Raw genomic sequence first — 10,772 nt, 5'->3', positions numbered from 1 at the left:
GAAGATAACTGCCCCACCTCTAACAGATGGCAGTAGAATATACAGCCCCATTTGTGACCTAAGACAGATGCCAATATTCAATTCATACACACCTGCTTGGTGTGTGTGACCTCGTCTGCGCTCTGCTTGGGACCACAGCCAGCAGCATCTCCCTGACGGCCCCTCAGCAGATGCAGTGGAGCAGTGAACAATGTTCTGCACTAGCTGGATGGAAATCTGAGACCTTTGGAATGACAATTCACCTGTGACTTCACCTGGACCTCAAGATTCAGACACTTTAAGGACATTACTTACTGAAGGAAATGCTACCTCTGACAGTTTTAAATGTTGCCTCTGATAGTTTTAAAGTTATTTTGTTTATAAAGTTACAACAGTCAAGTTGTAAGTTTTAGGAAATTAGCCTGCCGCATGGCTCCCAGTAAAATTGTGCCTTTGATAGCTCCTGGTGATGATCCTAAAACTCTTTGACAGGACACACTGAAAGCTAGAAAGATTTGGCTTGTCGAGTTTAGTGAAGAATTTAATTCTCCTTGCACCTTGTTTGTTGTTCTCTCTGCAAGGGGCCCTTGCCGAGAGAGGGATGAAAAATACAGGTTTTATATTTTAAAAACAGAAAGGGAGAACTATGACAGTGAAACAGCTGGACTAGGAGCCTCATAGGAAAGCAGATGCAGCCAATCCCAGAAGATAACCTAAAGAGGTAGATGTTGGCTAGTGAGCTGGGTGGTAACCAAACCTTAGCCAATCAGGTTCAAACACAGAGTCTTTTGAATAGAGCAGTGTACACCATTAATTCTCTCTCCATCACATGAACCTCAGAGTGTTTTGTCATTTCTCCCCTGACTCTTTTTAAAATCATAATCTAGACCCAGAAAAGGCAAATATTAACCTGATTGTCTAATATGTCAGCTCAATCAGCCAGGCAGATTCTCATTATTAGAGTAAAGGCTAGGATAGTGTTTACCAAAGCTAGAAAAATTCTAAGGATGTAACTGCTGTGAAGGCACAAACTCAGCTCTGTTTTGATACCCTCTCTGTAATGTGTGTTCAGGATCTTAAATCTGAGAGTTCTTAATATGCACAGCCTGCTATGAAATACCTAAATCCATAGCTGTGATTCTGAACACTGTAGATCAAATTGTCTGACAGCATTACTTCACAATTTTACCTTCCAGAGGAGTATTCTTTTTTCTCCTTTCGGCATCACCTATGGCTAGTGTCTGCACATGAACAGAAAATCTTTCAGACTCGTCAGGTGTTTGCTCTTACTTTATCCTGAGGCCAAAGAAAAAGCTGGAAACATAGACAGCTACTGAGATGGTCATCCCACATATGCCTGGGCTCCCTGAATTCCATAAGCCTACAGATATTTGCAAACATTCATCCTATTCCTTCTACACACTCAGCTGTAGACTTTCACAGCCTGGGAGGATGAGTGAGGCCCTGTTGGCATAAATCCCCCTTTTCAGAGAATATCCAACATTCTTTGCATCTGAAAGAGAAAACGGATGAAAGTAAAACTGTGAGTTTTGGGCAGTTAGCTGAGGAGAATAGTAAAGATTGCTCCTGTAATTTCATGTGTATAAACTAGACATCTAGAAAGAAAATTAATGCCACTAAAGATTTTGTTTTTAACATAGAACTTAGGTAGAAACCTGATCCCACCAAAATCAGCAGTTAATTTTTTTTCCTTTTTTTTTTCTCCTGTTTCACTGTCAGGTTTGAAAGCGTTATAACCTTGGTATGTATGCACACCTGTCTTCTGTGTTTCCTCAGGAGCAGTGTTTCATTTGTGGAGAGCTCACATGCAATGCAAGTTACAGTCTTTAATATATAAACTGTTGTGGTATTTTTTACAGTCCAAATCCGTGGTGATTTTCATAGGTAAATGTAGGGCATAAGCAGAGTAGCTCACGTTTTGATGTGTAAATCTATGCACTTCAGTAGATCAGTCACACATTTACTTGATTATGTAACTTTGGGCCAGCCCTGCTTTTCACATAATGCTTAAGGGAAAGAAAACAGCTTTTCGCATGAAGTTAACCACAACCCTAATTCTTGGTAACAAGACTATTGTTGCCCTCTTATGATTCGAAAATCCAAATGATAAAATTGACATAGACACTGAAAATGCATGTATCATTTAGTCATCAACTTATCCCTAAGTTCTGTTATTAGACATCAATACTAAAAGCAAAAAATAGACAGAAAAAGTGGTACATCATTGTTGATCAATGAAAATTAAGTCTTTATTTATTTGCAGTACATAAAACACAAGTGCATCAAAATGAATATGAGGAAGAATATTTCTGTTGTGCAGGTGACTGTGCACTGGAAGAGAATGCCTACAGAGGTTGTGAAGTCAGATTCTGAGTCTGGTTCAAATTTTTTAGAATTTTGAATGTCTTCATTTTTTGCCATTCTGTAATTTTTTTTCTGGTGAGATCTGACACCCATTTGCTCCCTTGCTTAGTTCTTTCTTGTCCTAGGTTGGCTGTATCATGCTTTAATCCCCAGTCGTCTTGTTCTGTTTATGCTGAATAGTAAGTTTTGCACCTTTAAGACTTATTGGAGAGAGTGAAGGGGGAGAGAAGTGCAGGGTTTTTTTCCTCCAGACATTGCTCTCACTCCCCCACATTCCTCCTCCTGGACTGTTGTCTGCGGACAGACAGCGGGACAGAGTTCTTTCTTTTGCTTTTTAGTTAGTGTTAGCTAGCTGAGGTAAAGAAGTTCCCCGGACTGTGTTTTTTTTCTTTTCTTTGGACCTCTTGAAACCTGCTCGGGACTGAACACACAGGGGAGCACCGGCAGCTCACATCTCTGGCCCACCGGGCCAGGCATGGCCTGCAACAATTCCTGCACCTGAGGGACTGATCAGAGACTGAGTGAGCTGCAACGCGGGGACAGGGTTTTCTCAGTTTGTCATCTGTTAGAGTGCCAAGGGGTCTCATTGTTTGATATTGTTTTGGTTTTATTGTTTAATAAACAGGTTTTTTCCACCTTTCTCCAAGGAGGTATTTTTTCCTCCCGGACCAGTTGGGGGGAGGAGCCGATTGGATCTGCTTTTCCCACCGGAGCTCCTTTGGGGGATTCTCCCCCAAATTTGCTCTAAACCTGAACATTTCTATAACCCTCTCCGAGTTAATCAGAACTGGTACTGTGTGCTTCTTTCAAACACTGTCCTTGGACTTTGTGTGAAGATGTGTTGTTTAGACATGAATTCTACCATTTTCCATTGAATGTCAGCCACTACCAAAGTCAGATAGCGCTCTTGTATTGAAATGCTGAAAGCATATCTACCAAGACCAAATTTAAAACACTATGTAAATTCAGAAACATAAGTTAACATGTTGATGTCATCAGACCATCAGCACAGTTGCTAAGTGATTTGCAGTAGGTTCTAGATGTTCAGCTGTCACCATTATATTTTCTGAAAAATCCCGTGGCTAGGATTTTTTATCCTGAGAAGCCTCAGAAAAGAAATGTAAACAATATTATCTGATCGCTTATCCCTGTGTTTTGCTGCTTTGGAATGTGACAGGTGCATCCTTGATTGGTTGCATATGAATTGCTTTAACTTAATGACCAATCCTAGTCCAGATGTGTCAGACTCTCTGGTCAGTCACAGGTTTTTATTCATTCTTGTCTAGCCTTCTGGTGTTTTTTAGTATAGTTTGAGTATATAATTTCTTTTAATATAATATCATAATATAATAAATCAGCCTTCTGAGAACTTGTAGTCAATTCTCATCTCTCACCTCATTCTGGGATCCTCACAACACCCCAACATTCAGCTGCTTCTGTGATGTTTTAAATCTGGTAGCACCTAATTTTCATATTCACAGGGCTTTTGACTGATGATATGGTTAGTTGTCTCTTTTCCTTTCCTCCAGTCCTCTTCCTTCCTTTGAACCTAGTGCTCCTCTTTCTTTCCAGTGATAAGGGAGCTTGGCTTCCTGCCCAGACTTCTAGCTGCTCATGTGTCTATCTTGAAAAATGTAATAGCTGCTGCTCAAAAGCTGAATTTTAACTATTCTCCACAAGAATACAAAGTTTGAGATAGGATGGAAAGAGGGAAGGGTGAAGAAAAACTCACTCATCATGCAGTAAGAATGCTCAAGGATAAGGTACAACTGCTGTGGGACAGCTTTCATCACTCAGAAATTTCTGAGGTAAGGATGACAGGGAGGCATAGATCCTGCAACTTGCAAGTGTGGATAAGAGGGCAGAAAATAAGGGACAGGGAGAAGAACATTCTGTAAAAAGTCGGTATCAATAAGACATTCAGATAAGTCCCTGTAAATTTCTGTATTCCTAAATATTACCACAGTAGACATGTCCCTCCCTCTTCTCAAGTAGCTTTGACTCCATAGGTCCTTGGATATGCTCAAACCCTAAATCAGACTCAGGCACACACTATAAACTCATTTGACTATAATTTACTGGGGCTAGTCCTCATAAATATGTAAAAATTACTATGATTACTTGTTGTGTATCATATTTCTAGGGTCTCATACCTTCTCTCAGTGTTTTCTTACAGCAGCTCTTCACAGCAGTGTTGTTGGCACTTCTCAGTCAGGGCTCCTCTCCCCAGTGTTCTCCCTGAATGCCCCACTGCCTTTTATCCCGGCTACCTCCACGGGCTGTAGCTGCTGCCCAATTAAGGACATCACAGCTGCAGCCCATTTGCAATAACTAGAATTGGGGCAGGGTCACTTTACAGTACAGAGATCTTTTACTGCCATACATATATTTACTCAGGCCCCTATAATTACTATGCTTTCCAAATTTTATTCCCTCTGGGCAAGTTTCAGGGCTGTTGAAGTATTGGGAAAATTCCTCTCTGTGTGAGCATAAAATAAATGAGATCGTGGAAACTGCTTCTACATAGTGGTAGCAGAAAGCAAAGATGCTACATTAGAGTTGTTACAAAATAAAATTTATCAACATTAAACAACCTCCTTCAATGTAATTAGCAAGGCAACAAGCAAAGACTCCACCTCATATCGTCTTCAGTGGTGCTCCAAACCACACACTCCATGGGACAAGTGCTCAATTACAGTCTCTGGGAATACATTTCATTTGAAACATTTTCTTGGTCATGTATCTAATTTCATCTCCACATTCTTCAATTTATATGTCTTTAGTGATTCTTCTAAATTCTGTAATATATGGTAGGGATAATTCATGCTATTAATGTATGGTATAACATATTGTGAAATCCAAAACATGTCTTTTGACCACCGTGGCCAGGAGCAGCTGTCTTATTTAGATTCAACTAGTTCCCAGACACGAGTTAAGATAACCATCGACGCCTTAACATAAGAATAGAAGCTTCCAGGACAATGATTACCAGTTTCCCGAGTTGTTGGGAGCCACCCAAGAGCCATTATTGCCTTGCTGATTGTATCAATCAAGATAGTCAGCGGTGCCAACCTGATACTCTGAACACATGGCTCCTCCAAAGCCGATTTACATCAATGGCACACCCAGACTTGGCCTTTGTCCACCTCTGCACACGGAAAGAAACAGCAATGCATGTGAAGAGACACAAAGGAAATTTGGTCATCTTTGCCTCAGGCAGAATAAACTGTATAAAACCTCACCGTGTGAGGCAGTGAGTGTGAATGGGGGAGACTCTGACACTTGGGAGGTCAGATCCGAGTTCACCTGATGCTGATCCCAGGCTTGATGTTGTCTCTTTGGCTGTGGTGGTTTCGAAGACCGAACTTCGGTCTCACAGACAAATTAATAAATCTTTACTTAATTTTTTTAATAATTTTGTCTCACGATTTGATTATTTATAACAATACCAAATAAAACCTTAAAAAAAGCACTTTCATAAATATGTGTGGGTTTTGGTTTTTTTAAGACATTCCTATGGGAAATGCAATTCCTATGGGAAATTGAGCTCCCAAGGCCTCAAATATCCAAGCTTAGAGATAGAGATGGATACAGCGTTTGACCTAAGATCTTGGAGAAGACTTGAAGGTTTAGAACAGGAAAGTGAAAGAGACATGAAGTAAGAATAAAGATTTGTAGCTTAAGCAGATATATGGTTTAAGCAAAAAAGAAAAACAGGGAATATGTTGGAGAGTTTTGTTCAGACATGGCTTGAAGGAAAAAGGGCCATGATCACATACAGCTGGTTAAGCAGTAAAAAGCAGCTGTAAGCAGTAAGTTCTCAGCCTTCTGATTATGAGACAAACAAAAACACTGCATCCTTGAGCAAATAACAAGAAAAACATGGTGAAAAACATGGAGTCCTTGAATAGTCAACAGCATGATATGAAAAACAAGTATTAGCCTCAACAAGAAACCACAGGTATTAGCAACAAAGGAGGGGTTGGCATGTAATCTGTAACCTATGATGAGCTCGGTTTTTGCAATATGTATGAGCTTAATTAACACTACTATAAAAGTATGTAATCTGGATCAATAAATCCAAGACAAAGATCATCAATAGGATGTTCTCGTCTCCCTTCACTTTCCTCAGTGTTGATAGAATTCTTTTATTAATATATTTCTACTGGAACTATTCAACTGAGTCCATTTCTCCCCTACAGACTGAATTTTTGGAAGGACACTAAACTGACCTTCAAGTTTAAATAAGAGACATAATAAATAAATAATTAGCAGTAATTTTTATAATAAAGTTTGTTTCCAATGTCTTTTAGTTTTTTCCCTGCCAAATTATTGATACAACATCCTAGAAGACAAATCTTTTTAACATTTAGCTATAAACTGGATGAAGCCTTCAATTTGAGCACAATAAATGTGTTAACTATTCAACCACATTATTCCCAATGTGCTCTTTATTATGACTGAATGATTTTCAGTGTTTCCTATTCCACACTTTTCTTTTGAAATTACCTAATCATAAAGCTTCGGGTTTTAACGTAGAATAAATGATTTGTTTGTCACAATAGAACACAATAGAAAAACTATTTTGTCTCATAATAGGAATGGCACAATAAGGACTCCTGGCACTTCTTAAATGAAAAAAAATTTTTTGGTAATCTTCAGACTGTTCACGCTGATGTTTAACTATGCCTGGTCGCATCAGACTGATTGTGCATCCATCTCCCATCTTTGTCTTTTCAGGGAGTCAAAGTCCAAAAGGCTTGTTTTGGAGTGGTTTACACCCAGTTTTACAACAGTATAAACCTTTGTAAAGGTACCTCAGTACAGACCATATGTCAGATGCCTTTGTCAAGTATGTGCATGTTTTATGTGGTCCCTTGACATATAGAACACTTTTACAATCAAATCAGAACTTAGGGAATCTAAGGGAGCATGTGACGGAATGAAGAAATAACATTTTACAGGTGCTTGATAGAAAGTCTTGGATCTAAATGTCTTCAAGATGTTGTTTTCCCAGATTGTGAAAGACGAGTTTATGCATGCCTTCTGTTGCTGTTTTTTTCTGTGACTGCAATTCATGGATGTGTTTCCTAAGCTCCTAAGATGTCACATTGATTAACAAAATAGAGAAGAAAGGTTGAATTGTTGATGCCTTTGTCAGCCATCAGGAAGAGGATCCAGGAGCTGGGAATCCAAGTACTCAGTTAGTAACTGGTATCTGCAGCATCTTTGGGGCTGCTTGAAATATTGGTTCTAATTCTAATCACACTGTTCATTATTCTAGTTCAGAGATAAAACTTTGCCATCAGAATGCTCCAAACCTCCTCAGCTTGCAGTAATCAGGCCAGGATGATTTAGTCTGTATTTGGCACTTTATTTTCTTGCATTAAAACCTTTTTATTTAAAAGTAGTCAATCAATAGGAAATATGAGGTTTAAGTAGCCGTATGTATTCTTAATGCATTTAAGGCTTTTAACTACCGTAACAACCATGGACTCATGTAGCAGCAATACTGAGATGATTATTGAGAGAAATTAAATGGTTTTATGCACTTCCTCAAGACACAGTATTTCCTAATAGGACATTTTTCACTTAGCAACCTATCACACATTACCATGTCAGCAGCATGATATTTTCATGTCCTTATATGGGGTGATCACGCACGGTTCAAGTGTCAGGCAGCTTCTGGCAGGCTCTTCTCTGTGGAGTGTCTGCCACCTGGCATTTTTTTTCCCCCAAAGTCAGGAAGAGACCAGTTTCTCTGTGCTGCCATGGTGTTCTGCAAGCATGTCCCACAGTCTGTAACTAATTCTACCTTATCTCTCCCTACAATTCCCCCTTTATTGTTTTCAAACTGTACTACCAGAATATTTTCCAATGTTTGATCAACTATATGAACAAGAATCATAAAACAAAACACTCCGAGCATTAGAACATTTTTGACCCATTGCCCAAACCAAACAAGCTCCATTCATCTTGTTCCCTCAGCTTGTCCACAAGCTGATGATGAAGCAGTGGTAAACAAGGCTGGTCAGACCACTCTTGCAGGTACCCATCATGGACTGGAATCTGGAATCACAAGCATATCCTCACCCCCAGGTTATCAATGGAAAGGGTCCTCCCCATTTTCCACTCTCAAGATTCATAACAAGTACTTGAGCTTTATTCTAAGTAAACCTGTGATTCACTAAAATGTTGTTGGACGGGGATTACGTCGTTCTGAACGCAATTCAAAAAATTAACAGCATATAAGGCTTTTTGTAGTCTTTCTTGGGGGGTATATCCCATCCCTGCACTCCCCCATTTTTGTTTTAACAAGGTGGACTTAAGAGTGTTATGGGCCTGTTCAAAAATCATTTGACCTGTAGGGGAATGTTGAACACCCACAGCGGAAAAAAATGCCATCCATTTCAATGCATAGGCTCATCCATTATCAGTTTTCACAAAGACAGGAACTCTACAAGGGCTGCAAAAGTGGACAAAAAATGACAGTGGATATCTTTTACACATTCACCTGTATAGGCGGAGGCAAAAATACATGTGGATAAGGTATAAATCATAACATGAATGTATTTAACCTACCAAATTTAAGAATATGTGTAACATCAGTTTTCCAGATTTCTCGAGCTTGAAGTCCCCAAGGATTGAGTCCAAGGCCAGGCAAAGGTGCAACCTGTTGACAGTCAGCAGAGGCTTGCGCAATTTGCTGTGCTTCCTTGTGTGGAAGCTGAAAAATTGTATTCGAAGAGCTGCTGCACTCAGGTGAAAACCCCCCGTGACAGATATTGTCGGGGTTTAGGGCAAATTTGAGAGAAAACCTCCAAAAGGGGGGCCCTCCAGAAAGCAAGTACATACAGTCCCTCCCACCAACTGGTTCAGGAAGGATTTCTAGGAGAGAAGTGGAAAGAACCTGTTTATTTAACTGGCACAGCACCCCCCAGCACACAAAATGAACGACATTGGATGACACCACTCTTTCACCACTCTGAAAAAAAAATGACAAATTTAGAAAGTCTCTCTTGGGGGTGGTCGCTCTGTTATCAGTCTCTCCTGTGCTGGGGGTAGCTGCTGCAGCCACAAGGTGCAAGCTCTCGGTGTTTCCCAGGTTCCAGTCTGGAGCAGGTTTGAGTAGGTCCATAAAAAAAGGGAAAGGAGAAACAGTCCAGGAAAAATTTGGATTGCTTAGCTAAACTAGCTAATGAGCAGAAGCAAAAAGCAAGAGCAAAGCAGGTGCAAAGCAGAAGCAAGAGCAAAGCAAAGTGAAAAGCCAAGAAAAAAGCAAAAGCAGCACTATGTACTATCCCATCTGTGTGTCCCACCGAAGCAAGAGCAAAGCAAAGTGAAAAGCCAAGAAAAAAAGCAAAAGCAGCACTATGTACTATCCCGTCTGTGTGTCCCACCGGCCATGGGAGAGCAGCTGATAGCAAAACCAAAACAAAACATTCACTCTTCAGAGCCAGTCTTGAAGGCATAGAACATAATATCCAGCATAAACTGAACACACGAATGGAGATACAAGCATCATAACATCACCCTAGGACAGGCATGCGTGAGAAAAAACATCTGTAACAGCAACAGCCCGAACTAAATGGTCTGCACAGGCATTACCTTCAGAGATGGGGCCAAGAAGACTAGTATGGAAATGTACACATAGGATATAATCCCTTTTCATACACAACTGCACTGCAAAATGCAAATGTAAAAATAAAGAAAAAGGCAAAACATAAGTGGAGTCTGTAACAATGTTGAGTTCATCCTGAAATTTTTCAAAAGCTGTTACTGTAGGTGCTAGTTCTACCAATTGTGAAGAACCATGAGCTACTTCTGTATCTTGTAGCCACTGCCCATTACTTTGCCACACTATTATACGCCGCCCAGTCCTTCCAGAGTCATCTGTGAACACCATATGAGCATTGGCAATTGAAACTGGGGAACAATAAGATTTTTCAATAAAATTCAACTGTGATAGGCTGCTCAACAAAGTATGGGAAGGCAAATAAATATTTAATCGATCAGAAGACCCTTGGAGGGTAACCTGAAAAACCAATGAGTGTATCGCAGCCAATCTAAATAATCTTGGGTCATGGGTAAATGCATAACAGAGGGATCAGCATCATCAAGTCGCAGCAGGCACCTCTCTGTATTGACAGTGAAATCAGATCTGTGCAGGAAACAATGTTTTTTCCAAATTGATGTGGCAAAAAAATCCACTCTAAAGTAACAAGGGGGTCCTTTGAGCATCATCCCATTGGGCCAAAGCATACAGCTGATAAGAAGCATTGATTGATAAGATAGAAATTGACAGGAATACCATCAACTTTTCTACAAGCCTGTCAAGCACTTAACATCTGCTGTTAAGTGTAGAACATCTGTGATCTGTTCTAAGGCTCCTGTTGCTCTGGGTATCA

This window comes from Melospiza melodia, chromosome Z, assembly GCF_035770615.1.
Source record: "Melospiza melodia melodia isolate bMelMel2 chromosome Z, bMelMel2.pri, whole genome shotgun sequence".
In the NCBI taxonomy this organism is placed as follows: domain Eukaryota; kingdom Metazoa; phylum Chordata; class Aves; order Passeriformes; family Passerellidae; genus Melospiza; species Melospiza melodia.
Note: the sequence above shows the minus strand (reverse complement) of the source record.